Source organism: Haliaeetus albicilla, chromosome 17, assembly GCF_947461875.1.
Source record: "Haliaeetus albicilla chromosome 17, bHalAlb1.1, whole genome shotgun sequence".
NCBI classification, from domain to species: domain Eukaryota; kingdom Metazoa; phylum Chordata; class Aves; order Accipitriformes; family Accipitridae; genus Haliaeetus; species Haliaeetus albicilla.
This window is the reverse complement of record NC_091499.1, coordinates 11,728,149-11,742,280: the sequence shown is the minus strand read 5'-3', so window position 1 is coordinate 11,742,280 and position 14,132 is coordinate 11,728,149.

Below are 14,132 nucleotides of genomic sequence, written 5' to 3'. Positions count from 1 at the left end.
CCATTTGGGCAGAGCAAGCACACCCAACCATATTTGCAAAGCAAACTGTTTCCTTAATCACCCTGAGCAAGGAAACAGCAGTGGCTGAATTGGAAGGGAAAAACCTGACCCTTGTAAAGCAATGCCCTAATGATAGGCCAGGGACTGATCCTTACATGCACAGATCACCTCCTCCAGAGGGAAGGACCCTGGAGGTCTCAGAAAGCCCAAAACACGGAGTTTTAATGGAGTTGGTTACTTAAACAGTGCCCCAGCTGTATCCCTCCCTATATGCAGTGCCAGGCAAGAGAGACCCTTATCTTTACAAGCGCAGCAGGATCAGGGTTTTTTCCCCAGACAGCTTTTTGCTGGTTAGCACAGCCGAGCAGGGGCTCGAACGAGTGTGGGGAGGTGGGCAGCAGCTTCTCCCTCCCACTGCTTGGGATGCCTTGGCCCCATTGGGGTCCTTCAGGGGAGAGGGGGAGATAACGAGATGAAGAATAACTTTCTGGCCACTGGAAGAGAGCACACAAGGGCAAGCAGCTCCCATCTAGGGTGTTCTTTGACAGAGACCGGACTAGCCAAGCATACTGCTTTGCTTTTATTACCAAAAACCAGGCAACATCGCTGCTCCATAACACTTGACCAATGTTGACCCCCAAGCAGATTAGGCACAGAAGAGCAACTCATGCTCTGGTGGGGCTTGTGCCTGCTGCAACCACTTCACGCTTCCTGGGGCTGGCCTCGTCGTGGGACTTAAACACCGATTCATGGATTTTAGCCTCGCAGCTAAGCTTCTGTAACCCCATGCACCACACCTGAAGCGCAAGGTGGGCGAAAGGACAGCTCCCATCTAGAGAGGAGCACGTGGCAGGGCTTCATGTGAAACCTAGACCAATTTCAGCCAAAGTCCACCCTTTTGCATAGGTACCGCATTCCCTTCCCAAGCATTTCTGAATCACCACATCCGTCTGCAAACACTAAGCATAATAAAAGGCCATTGCAGGCTCCATCCAAGCCTGACTATAATTAAATATATTGACTGATAAATTGAGTACAGTTATACCTCTCCATCTGGTCTTAGCAGAGGACCACTGACATTTTGTTCGTATACCCTCATTTTTTCATCTCTTTCAGAACGAGATTTGCATCATAGCTTTTTAATGAGCTAATAGTTAAAATAGCCCCCTATAATTACGCTAGAATAATCCAGCATTATTTCAGCTTAATTATAGGGGGCTATCTTAACTATACATCATTTGCAGTTCTCAGTCACTCTAATGCACAGATGTCTGAAGAAATGACATGAAACACTAGCAAGTTATAAAATATCTAGAGTGGTGCTCATTGCGTCTGTGGAAAATGATCACATCTATTTTCCGTACCTCTGCTATGCAGTCTCCCCGCTCAGATTATTTCCTGCCAACCAAGAGATAATATTGAAAGCAATGGAAATAAAATATTTCACTATCTCATGTCATGCTCTGATATTGTTGACTCTTTCATTTTCATATCTCTTTGATCGTCTCATAAATCTTCACATCAACATACTATAGTTAATTTCTCCAAACCTCTAGCAGCTCTGGAAGCAAACCAATTCCTAAACCTACTGCCTTCATAGCTGTGGCCAGACTACGGGGCTGCCTTTAACTTTGCTGCGTGTTTGTTTATTTGCATTAAATGACCTGGAAGAATTGCCCCGGGAGCACACGGCTTGCTCTTCATGCTTAATCTCCACCCCCCACACCCCCCCTCAGAGACAGCCACTTCCCGACAAGGCAGCATTGTTGGAAACGTCAGCTCGCTGCTCTGGGTAGACACGTCTCTGCTGCACCACGTTGTTCTTCCCTCTGGGGTACCTCCGGCTGTGGGATGCGGGATGCCTGTGAGAAGATGGGCAAGGACCCGCTGGGAAGTGGCTGTTGTTCAGGGAGGTGTAGCTCTCACCTCTGTCCCCCCACACTCAGCACCCCACCGTGTATTGCCTCCCTCGGGCTCACCTGATGCTGTTATCAGTAGCTTGGCTGCATCCCCTCTGTCCAAACCTGCGTGCAGGGATCTCGGTCCCCAGGACTTCTTACAGCCATCACTCCTCTCGCCTAACTCGGTCATCCCTTCTCATCTTACAAGTCGATTCAATGTGCTAAAAACTCTTAGGTGGCACAAGGAAAACACAGGCAGCTGCCCCCATCTTCACGGTCAGTGCTACTAATAGGCAGAGTAAATATTTCCATTCACAGCTTGAGAGGATGGTTGGAGAGGGCGAATGTGGCAGAGCGGTCTGAAAGCAGGCAGTGATGTGGGCAGGAGCTTGCCCCACAGCCCTTTTGCGGTCTCCGCAGTGCTTGGCCAGCCAGCACTGACCACAGGGACAGAAAAATGCAGGAGCTCCTGGGTGCCCAGCAGAGGAGAAGGGCAGCTGCCCGAGAGGTCTGTGCAGCACCGGACCTGGGCTGCGGGGCTGTCAGGGTGTGGAGGCACATCCCTGTCCCCCCCATCAGCTCACTGCAGCCTGCCAGCCCCACTGGGCAAGCTCTGGTGGAGGTGAGCGTGTGCCCCAGGTCGGAAAGCAGGGGCATGATGAGGTGACGCCTGAGGAACCTTCGCGGTTGGATGACAACCCCAGACGCTGGTCCAGAAAGACCAATGAGGAAGAATCCACTGAAAGGTCAGCCTGGCTTTCTGCAATGAGAAGGGAAACTTTTGGCTGAAGACCGCTATGGGCACTGGTAGCCCTTCCTCCACTCCTTCTGAGTAACCAGCTTACCCTCTGCTTCTCCCACTCCCAGGCCTTGGACCAGATGCTTACAAAGAAGACAACACCTTTTCCACCCTTCCCTGAGTAGGGGCAGAATAAAGTCAGGGTGTTGAGATGCAGATAGGGGTTTTATGTGCTGCACAAATATCTTAGGACATTTCCCAACAACATGGCATATTGTCCTGGTTTCAGCTGGGATGTAGTTAGCTGTCTTCCTAGTAGCTGGTACAGTGCTATGTTTTGAGTTCAGTATGTGAAGAATGTTGATAACACTGATGTTTTCAGTTGTTGCTCAGTAGTGTTTAGACTACAGTCAAGGATTTTTCAGCTTCTCATGCCCAGCCAGGGCACCTGACCCAAACTGGCCAACAGTGTATTCCATACCATGTGACATCCCATCTAGTTTAGGAACTGGGAAGTGGGGGTGGGGCAGGGATTCGCCGCTTGGGGGACTGGCTGGGTGTCGGTCGGCGGGTGGTGAGCGATTGCCCTGTGCATCATTTGTACATTTCAATCCTTTTATTACTACTGTTGTCATTTTATTAGTGTTATCATTATCATTATTAGTCTCTTCTTTTCTGTTCTATTAAATCGTTCTTATCTCAACCCAGGAGTTTTACTTCTTTTCCTGATTTTCTCCCCCATCCCACTGGATGGGGGGGAAGTGAGTGAGCGGCTGCGTGGTGCTTAGTTGCTGGCTGGGGTTAAACCACGACACATATTTGATGCACTTTCGATTCAAAAAAAAAACCAAAAAACAACAAAACACCTCCCCCCAAAAACCCAAATAATGGAATAAGTTAAAATTTTGGAATACTAAATTTTTCTAGGAGAAAACATAGCATGCTTTACAATTAGCACCCTATGCAAGGAATGCAGGGAGAAACAATGTGTGTCCCCAAGTATATACTTTCATGTTCACAGGTTTGCGTACTCCAGAGAAGGAAAGATTCACAGGAATATTCCCCTAGGTCTAAGGATTTCCATAAAAGGAAAAAGTCAGAGATTTGCTCAGTCAACACCATTCTTCATGTTGCCTTGTAGAGCAGAATTAGAAGGAAAAGCCTTGTTCCTTGGAATAGATGAAGCAAAACGGACGGTGGGAAAGCTGGTGGCAGTAGCCCATGCAGTCTGTAACAGCTGCATGCACACATACGCAGGCAAAGCTCAGCAGTAAGGAGATGATGGACGGAGGGCTAGCAAGGATGGGCTGTAGGCTACTTGTGTGTCTCTGGCAGGGCATGGTGAGGGCCGTCGGAGACAGGCTGCTACCACATGGGAACCTCTGCAAGGCTGCTCTGGCTTTGGAGGATGTTACTGTGAAATGGGTCCCCATCAGGCAGTGGGGGATTGTTCGTATTATTGAGCAGACTGGTGAGATGGGCAGAACTGCTGCTTCCAGGAAGGCACTGAGCACCACGGGAGAGCACTGCTAGCTCCAAGGGAGGTGTGGGCAGAGCTTCATTTCTGTGCAGTCTGCGAACTGAGTACTATTTTTTGCATCACTTCTCTCTTTCAACACCTGTGGATCAGCCTAACGGGCAGAGAGATAGCGTATAGTAAATGTCATAACCTCCTTGGAAAATACCTCATGGCTTTTAAACTAATCCCTTGATACTTTGAGAGGACTGCTGCGTGACACTGATTAAATCTCGGGGGCTGGTCATGCTGAGGTAACACTTAGTGCTTGTAGGATGCTGTTCCCTTGCCAGGCTGGTCTCTGCCTCTGCTCCTCCATGCAGTAGGGGCTCCAGAGCCCCTCGAGGCCATGATCCTGATGTTGATCCTCTGAGCTCACACCAGAGATGTCCCTCCTCAGGGCACTGACTCATTTTCCCTTCAAAGTGGTAATGGATGTTATCCCACCAGTCTTCCAACCCCATCAGCATCCCTCTTCCTCTGCAGAGGTCCTGATCTCTGGGAGGTGCCACCTCTCCTTAATTTGTTCTCCCTGTTAAATTGCTGGTATATCTGCTCACTATTGTGACTCCTTTTCAAATGCACTTCGACACTTTCTTCTGCTTGGTGGCTGACAAAGTCAAGGACCTTCAGATGGGACCATGCAGAATTATGAGGCAAGTTTGCTTTACATTTGATTTGGGGCTTTTTGATGATCTGTTTGGTATTTTTACTTTTGATAAAAAAGGTTTTAAAAATTTACTTATTGATCTCACCAGGTAGAGAGCTGCACTTGAGTGCCGGCAGCTGCTTACCAGGAAGATGACGTCTGGCCAAGATGAACGCAAAACAATAGAGGTTGTACAGGCAAACGAACAGGTTGTCCTACATTACAAGCAAAATACTGTGAGGCACCACAAAGAGGACCAACCATGAATGAGTAGTTTTAGGATAGGGAATGTATGCACTCATCCCACATCTTAGCAGATCCTTTTCCAGTGTATGGCAATAGACTGAAATAAAACACCAGAGGATTCACAGCTGTGAGCAGAGGTATCCCCATTGTAGACAGAGTCTCCTTTAGATGTACATACTGAAGAAATTAATACTCTGGACACTTCTAGCCTTCCTATGCTTCTCTTTTGATATTGTGTAGCTATAATGCTATATACCCCTACTTTTGTATACTAGAGAAAAGAAGTAGAGGGAATTGGAGTGCCTGTTTATTATCATCATGTAAAAATGATAGAGAGCAGTCTCATTAAAGTCCTGAGTATTAGGAATCACTTCAGTATGCATTTTTTACTTATCCAGGGTTTGGGAAACATTGCCAGGGAGCACAGGATGAAGACCTAAAGGAAATCACCTTTTATGACCTAACAAACCCATTAAAATCAATTATATTGAGCTATATCAAGCTGAAAGCTGACCCCATCAGCAACTTTCTGTGACCCACTTGTGAAAATGGTAAGGATGAAATTCTCAATAGTTACACAGGCCTCTACTACCTGGAGGTCTGTTTGCTCTGCTCACTTATTTACATATGCATGCCTTCCTGCTACAGTTCCTCATCAACCTCCTTCATCTTGTGTATGAATCAAAAGTATCTTTCTGATCTTCCTTGCTGAGGCTGAAAGGCCTTCATTCAGGCGAACTGGAAATGTCTGTCTTTCTTACACTCTAAAAGCTCTCACCTCCTGGAGATGTCTGTAAAACCAGTTAATGCATCTTATCAGGGCAACTGTCTCCTGCTCCCAGCACCCGTCGCTTGCTTAGAGCTCAGTCCCCTCCAAACTCCTCCAAGGACTGTCCTGCACAACATCTATAGACTTCTACATCATAGAATCATAGAATCATAGAATCATTTAGGTTGGAAAAGACCTTTAAGGTCATCAAGTCCAACCATTAACTATGTCCACTAAACCATGTCCTGAAGTGCCTTGTCAAGGCGCTGTTTGAATACCTCCATCCACAGTAGCCATCCTTGGCTGTGGGCAGCCAGGATTTTCATTCCTTCACCCCACCTTTAAAGTGCACTTCAAATAGTGACTATGCAGCTGACACTTGCTTTGGCCCAGAATCTTCTCAGCTAAGTGCAGGCACAGGATGGGGGCTCCTGAGTGGGAAGGCTGGTTATCAGGGTCCTCTCCAGCAACACAGGAGAGAAGAAAAGAGGAGCTCTCCAGCAGCAGGGAAAGGTAGGTGTCTTCTCTGCCAAGGGGGCTAGCCAGACCATGCTCCCCTAAAAGAAATGTGATGAGTCTTCATGTCTGTGTTACATTCCCAAAGTTCATCTAGCTGTTAAATAGTGATAAAACAAATCATCAGTACCCGCCTAACCCCCTGTCTAATGGCTGCGCTGGAAGAATTCACGAGTTTGAGAGCTAGATGAGCTCCGCCAGAATGTTCCCAGACAGTCACTCACAGATTTTAATGAATTTGGCCAGCAACCTCTCTTGGTGCTTTCTTTCTTGCATATTCATATGACAGGCTTTTATCAGCACAAAGCCTTGTAAAGGCAGCGTTTTCAGGCTGCACACATGAGCATTCCCAGGAAGCAGAGTTTGAAAATGGGCCGTGCAGGTGTTGGAGCTCAAAGTCTGTGTGTGCCCATTCATGTGGTGAGCTCCCGCTGTCTGGTCCCCCCAGCTGAGCAGTGATGCTGGGCTGAGGAGCAGCAGGTTCTCCTCCAGAGCTCTTTGAGAGAAAGCCACCAGCTTGGGAAAAAAACAAAACAGACCTGGAAATGGGCACGCTGAACCATTCTGGGTAGCTGGGAGTTGCTGTTGACAGCGCTGGCTGAGGATGCAGGAGTTAGTTTGTTGCTATATAGTACAGCCAATCTCAGTGTGTGAAGTCAGAGTGTTTCAGGGTTATCTCTGGCACATAGGCTCACATGATGGTGAGCACAAGGCTATAAAAGTTTGAATTATTTAATCCTTTAGGGATCTGTAAGGAAATAGCTAAAGGCCAGGTTGTGGTATGTGGTGTGTTACACCGAGCAATGAGAGGGAGATTTGGATTGTCTAATGAAGGCTCTCTGACGGACTTTCACTGGATCTTGTGTTTGTTCATTAATGTCACTTTGCTCCACATAACTGGTCCAAATACTAACCCAACAGAGCAAATTACCTCAGCCCTGTGACTTGCCTGGTAATGCATAATTGTGCTAATTAGATCTTCACTTAATTTAAATCCTTAAGTAAATCCTTAATTTAGGGTGAGCCTTTGAAGCTGCACTGAACATATAAAAGTACCGAGTCTATTGAAGAAGAGTCAGGCTTCCCATGTTCAATCAATCGACCTTAGAAGTTCATAATGTCCAAAGGCCATGAGTGAGCTCCAGGGCTCCTGCAGAGTTTATGAAGCACCGTACACTCTCTGTAGAGCAAGAGGCCGGCTGGGACTGACAGCTGTGACCCCCAGGCCCAGGTGGGACACACAAATCTGCTAGGGAAGAAGGACCAGCCAGCCTTGCACAGGAGGGAAGGAAAGGATATTGGGTCTATTAGTTTTCTCAGTGCCGACTGAGAAGTCAGATGTTGTTAAAATGTGCGTTCAGTTTAAAACCCTGGCAAGGCCAGATGCTCACTAAGTGGATACACTTCAGCAAGTGCCTGCGCATTAAAATACAAACTAAAAGGGAAGGAGTTAGCGCAACTGAAGCATTAAGCAAACGCTGACAGGACATGCATGAGCACACACAAATCGCCGTGTTTACAGGGCAGGAAGCACAGAGCTCCCATTTGCATCCAGAGACATCTAATTGTTCAGCTGCTGCAAACACACGGTCCCTTTCGCCTGCCGTCATGGTCTGATCCTGCCTTCCCTCCCTGGGCAAATAGCTACATAAATAGGGGCACACAGCTACATAAATGGCCAGTTCACCTGGTGGCACTTGCCCACACCTGGGAGTGCAGCAGCCTCCTGTCTGCCATAGCCGTGGGAGGTCAGGAGTATCCCAGGAGTATCCCGCTGGTTGTCTGAGCCCTCTGTCCATGCCGCGTCCTGTCTGCAGCCCCTGGACATCCCCGAGAGCTACAGTATCCCCTGAACATTGCCTACAAAATACCAGCACTGTAGCTGCCCCAGTGCCTGTGGATGCATTTCTCTGTCTGACACCTCCTGCCCTCCTGCAAACAGGGAGGATAAACCACCAGCAGTTCTTTTAAACCAAATAATTCAGCATTCTTGCTGCAGCTGTCAGACTACAAAACTGCAGCAGATGTTATAGTAGGACTCCAAGTCTGCTGGTCCAAAAAGTAATGCAGTATCTGGTCAGCTTTCACTCTGACCATGCGCAAAAGCAGATGCCAATGTCTGTGTCTCCCACTAGCTTATGAGGCAGAAACACCATCGTGATTCTGAGCAAGTCAGCAAGATGGTCCGTGAGGTCCCATAATGGTTAACGCTTCCTTACCGTGGAGAATATTTTAGTAAGCTCAGTCCATACAATGTGTCATTACCCCCTCAGTTTTGATCATCGATCTGAAGAGCATATTGCCTTGGAGATTAACAAAGAAATTCTGGCTGCAAAGCTGCTGAAAAGGCCACTTTGGTTGATTTTTTTTTTTCATATTGCTTTGTGTTTCTGCTTCACAGAACAGAAGGGCAATAAAAATTAATTTCATGATGTAATAAAATGTTTGCCTCAGAGGTTTCTGGAAGCTGAAGCACTGGTATTTTATTTGCATGCAAAAATTCATTATGGATATAAAAGTGTGAAGATATGGTGTGGTTGTTAAACCTTAGGATATCGCAGGCTTAGAACAACGTAATCAACCAAATTAAATAGCATTTTGAACCAAACAAGGTTATGGACATTATCATTAAAAATGGTAGTAAATAAATGCACTATTTCCAATCCGTAATTGTTTTAATCTTCATGGAGTGGGAGTACAAAAGCATCATTAACTGGCTCCAAATGCCTCAGGATTTGATTCCTAATTTGGAAGGTCTGCCTTTTCTGAGGTTACCAGATGTTCAGAAATAGTGTCATGTCATTATAGGTTGTCTTTGTTTCCCAAGGTTTTGTTTCCTTTTCTCCCATATTACTTATGCCCAGTCAAAATCCTCATCTTGTTCCCTCTCTTGCTGCCTGGCTTTATAACAAGATGGAACAGGAACTCCAGAAATAAGAAACGTAGCACAGCCAGATGACCCTCCTCTGAGGGTCAGAGCACTTAGCTGAAGGATGGAAAGGGAAAATAGAGAAAGTGATTATTTAGTGTTATTAGGTTTTTTTCTTCATTTCCCCATATGCCACATTCCTGTGTTTAGGTCAGGTTTGGGCTGCGCAGGGTGAGGCCATGACACAAGTCACTTTGTGTTCTTAGTAAGTTAGAAAGATGCTAACAAAGTGATTTTTCTGAAAGGTTGCTTTCACTGGCAATGGGGTACAAAGAGTACAAAGCATTAAATTGCTGGCTGACACTATGCGGTGTTTACTAAAGAAACTGCAGAAGATAAACAGCCCACTGCAAGTGCTCTGAAGTGTGGAGAGCCATTGCCTCATAGCCTCCCTTGGAGTTTAATCAAATACACACAACTAAAGTTTACATTTGTTATCAGGAGGGCAGTAAAAATGAACTGCAAAGCAAAGATATTGTTTTGCCAGCGGCTGGGTACAGCCCCATTAAGCTGGTGGATGCAAGAGCCGCACTTTGTTTGGGTGTTTTGCAGAGGCCGAACTGCTCCTGCATGAGCCAAGGTAGCTGAAACTGTGGGAGTCACTGCTTGAAACACCTGGCACAGCAAAACTTGGACCCAGTGGTGCGGGCAGGAGGGTCTCCGTATGGCCAAATGCAAACAACCAGCCAGGGTCTTTGCTAGAGCAAAGGGGGAAGGTCCGGGAGCCTGTTTCTGCACCAAGGCAGGGAAAGTGGATGGAGGAGGCAGGAGAAAGCTGAGCAGATGCAGAGGATGGTTTCCAGCATGGTCCCTGAGCACCGTATGTAGGCAGAGACCATTCTGCCCATCTTCTCCAAGCAAACCCAGTCCCACTGGCCCGGAAGAGGACAGAGATACATGAGAAGGGTGGGAAATGTCACTGAAGCAGTCAGAGAAAGGCAAGGACCCAACAGAGAAGGATTTACAGAGTCACCATGACCAAGAAGATTTTGGGATGAGGAGGGGATAAAGGCTGTGAGCTGTAGCAAAGAGACACTCTTCCCACCTTCACCCCTACCAGCGGCGTTCAGGGTAACGGGGTTTTGTGCACGTTTTGTAAATAATCAGCCCAGGACCAAAGCAGCGACAACATTTTGTGTTTGACTTTCCCACCAGCCAAGCTAAAAACTTGGGGGAGCTCTCAGCCCTAAGCTGAGGTCTAATTTTACCTATATTAATCTTGTTGCTGCATCCTAGACCCATCTGCACAGGGAAGGCTCATCAAGTCTGAAATGCATTAGTATTTTGTAATAAACATGCTTTTTATACCACGGCTAGTCAAGAGCATTTTTTAAGCATGACTGTAAGTTGTGATTTTATAGCAATACTGCTTATTTTCCCAGTGTTAGATGTCCTTATTTGCTGAAGACAGCAGCAAGGCCACAGCATGAGTACCAGAAAAGCTGTTTGCCAGCCACAGTGAGCCTGCGGTATGTTGATACCACAGGACCCCACAACCTGAAGGACCTCCAGTGACCCATTGGCATCGCTGCATGTTTTGTGAAGGATTAATCATGTTGGGTTTTTATTTCCTTTTTAAATGCTCCTCCTGCCCACCACCAGTCAGGATGGATGCACAGACTGGTATGACCAGCAATCACCAAAAAACATCCCCGCTCTCCTGTTTCACCATGAGCAGCACCCTGTGCAGCCCTCTGTTTTGAGCATTCAGTCCATGAACTCCCATGAACTTTTAAGCACAGTGTTTTGGAGGGCAGTGTAGTAGTCCAGCACTGCTTTTGCCATAGTGTCCAACATGGCATTTTTTACAGCCAGGCCTCGGTCACACTAACAATCGTGGGTCTTTGGGGTTAAGGAGCTGGAGGGTGTTTGGGAGACATGTATGGGAAGGCACAATTGCCTATTCTGGGACCATTTGGCACTCTACGTCTACAGCACAATTGCCTGAAACTGCTAAGGATTGCACTTAGTGACCCACACAGTACTTTCCAGTCCACGTTCTTCACTAATCAAGAGGAACAGAATCACAGGCAGAATGCAATTACGCAGGGAGGTTCAGTTATGCATAATAAAAACATCCCACTAGAAGGAGCAGTCTGTGAAGCAGCAGCAATACCAAGAGACCGAGCAGTGACAATCCTCAGGGGATATTAACCTACAATGAAGTTTAGAGGCAAATAAAGATTAATACCATGTTGGGCTTCTTCAGCAGGGACTTTATGTTGGAAGACAGGATATTTTCTCTCTTTCACAGTAATGGACTTACTCTCTTTCATATGACCTCTCCACACAGAAAATTACCATGTGTAATTGCTCCAGCAGAGTGATGCTCTTAATGCAACCACTCTTTAGCTAAGATCATTCTTTCTCTGAAAAAAAAAGATTTTGATAAGTAGTCAGGAGTTCAAAGAAGAGCTATAAAACCAGTGAGAAATCCAATAAAACCAGGACAATTTTATTAGTTCTCAAGCTTAGGTATGGTTATGACAGCCTATGCATAGCACGTACTGACTCCTGTGGGAATGTTAGTGAAGTTATATGGGCAGTTGCTAGATGACAAAGACTAAAGAGGAATAAAGTATGCAACAGATACTATCTAGTAAGGAGACATCATAACCGTCAACTATCCTATGCAGAGGAAGAGCAGACCACCACAGCCTATGGAGTAATTTTCCCCCCAGAGGAATGTGTTGCAAACATCATCATGAAAAACTATTGAATTAACCCTGGAGAAAATACTAATAAATAGATAGTCCTGTAGCAGTAGAAAGATGGACAAAATTACATAAAGAGGTCTTTCATTTTTATAAACCTGAGAAGCAGGAGGGATGCTATGTATTTTTGCTTTCATTTGAAAGGCTTGCCTAAGTAAGATTTTTCAAAGGAATTTCTCCTGACAGCGTGCTGCAAATGAAGACTTTTCTTTGATAGCAGCAAAGTGCATAAATGATTCACTGGAGAGAGGAAAAAAAAATCAGAGCCAGGGTGACAAAGACACTAAGCGAATATCAATGTGAAGAGGCATTTCAGAGAGCTGGTAAACAAGCTTCCACCTCTGGTACACGCCAGCTTGCAGATTAGGACCTCAGGGCCTGACTTTCAAGTGAGGTTTAATCAGGTCTCCATTTCTACAAGTGCTGATAGGAAACCATGCCTGCATTACTGCACCACATGTAAGTTTTGAGTGGAAATGTCAGTAGCAAAATACCTGAACTTCCAGTCTGTGGAGAGAATTGGAAAGATGATTAAGTAAAGGTACAAAATGATCATTGAGTAGCTAGAGACTTTCTCTTCTAATTAAACTGGTTCTGGATTCTGGAACAGATGGCAAAGAAACCGGTCTGATTTCAGGGTGGAGTCTGACATCACTTAAGGGATGTAGTTGCTTGTGATTGCAGATGACGGGTTTTGATGTGACTATGAAGTCACTTGCTGTCCTGTGATTGCGTGTCCCTAATTCTACTCTCTCTGAAGACAGTTATAAATGGTTATTTGACTTCCACGGGGGCATGATGGCATAAGGATGTGAAGTCTCTAGGGAAGATACAGCACCCACCTCTGTGGTCTGTACCTCTTAGGGCACAATGGCAGCACTTGGGAAACACTAGTATTGACAGAATGGGTAAAATTCAGTGTCCACCACTGAGCAGCAGCGAGAGCTGGGTGTATGATGGTGGCTCAGCTCAGTGCAGCTACACCACCACCATTCACTGGAGTGGGTGCTCCTTCTGCCTTTCCTTGGAGTGACAGCAGCAAGAGGCTTCCCATTGCACAGCTGGGAGATACATCAAGTACCTGAGTGTGAATCCTATTTTCTGGGCTTAGCAAGTGTCTTGGTTTTGGCTGGGATGGAGTTAATTTTCTTTCTAGTAGCTGGTATAGTGTTATGTTTTGGGTTCAGTATGAGAAGAATGTTGATAACACGCTGATGTTTTCAGTTGTTGCTAAGCAATGTTTAGTCTAAATTCAAGGATTTTTCAGCTTCTCACGCCCAGCCAGCAAGAAGGCTGGAGGGGCACAAGAAGTTGAGATGGGACACAGCCAGGGCAGCTGACCCAAACTGGCCAAAGGGGTATTCCATACCATGTGACGTCATGCCCAGTATATAAACTGGGGGGGAGTTGGCCAAGGGGGGCGGAACTAACTGGGTATCGGTCAGCAAGTGGTGAGCAATTGCACTGTGCATCACTTGTTTTGTATATTCCAATTATATTATTATTGTTGTTGTTGTTGTAATTTTATTATTGTTATTATTATCATTAATATTTTCTTCCTTTCTGTCCTGTTAAACTGTTCTTGTCTCAACCCATGAGTTTTACTTTTTTTTTTGCCAATTCTCTCTCCCATCCCACTGGGGAGGGAGGAAGTGAGCAAGCGGCTGCGTGGTGCTTAGCTGCTGGCTGCAGTTAAACCACAACAGCAAGGTACTCCAGCAAAGTTTTGTCTGGGCTCTTTTCAAGATGTATGGATGTTTCAGGGCTGCAGCTGAAGAAAGATCCCAGAGGCATGCAAAAGATGAATGGCTGGCCTGGACCCAATGGATAGGAGATATCAGTCATGTCTGCAGTTGGGCTTGAAAATGCTTTGATGTTTCATTATTGCCTTCAGGCTTGTGCCCATTGCTGTCTGGTCCCACTCATGTCTGGGCCCCCCCACTGATTCTAACTTGGTTGCCATCCCTGAATTAAACAAGCCCTAACTGTGCACTATGGTTGAAAGTGAAGGCCTGGCCCCCATCACTGTACACTCCCCTTAGCCCCCTACCGCTGTGCAAAATGAGTTAAAGATGCCGACAGATCAGGATGGCTCGGTGTCCGCTGTAAATGGTTCTGCACAACCAGGGAATCAAGGAACCATGGCTGCAACA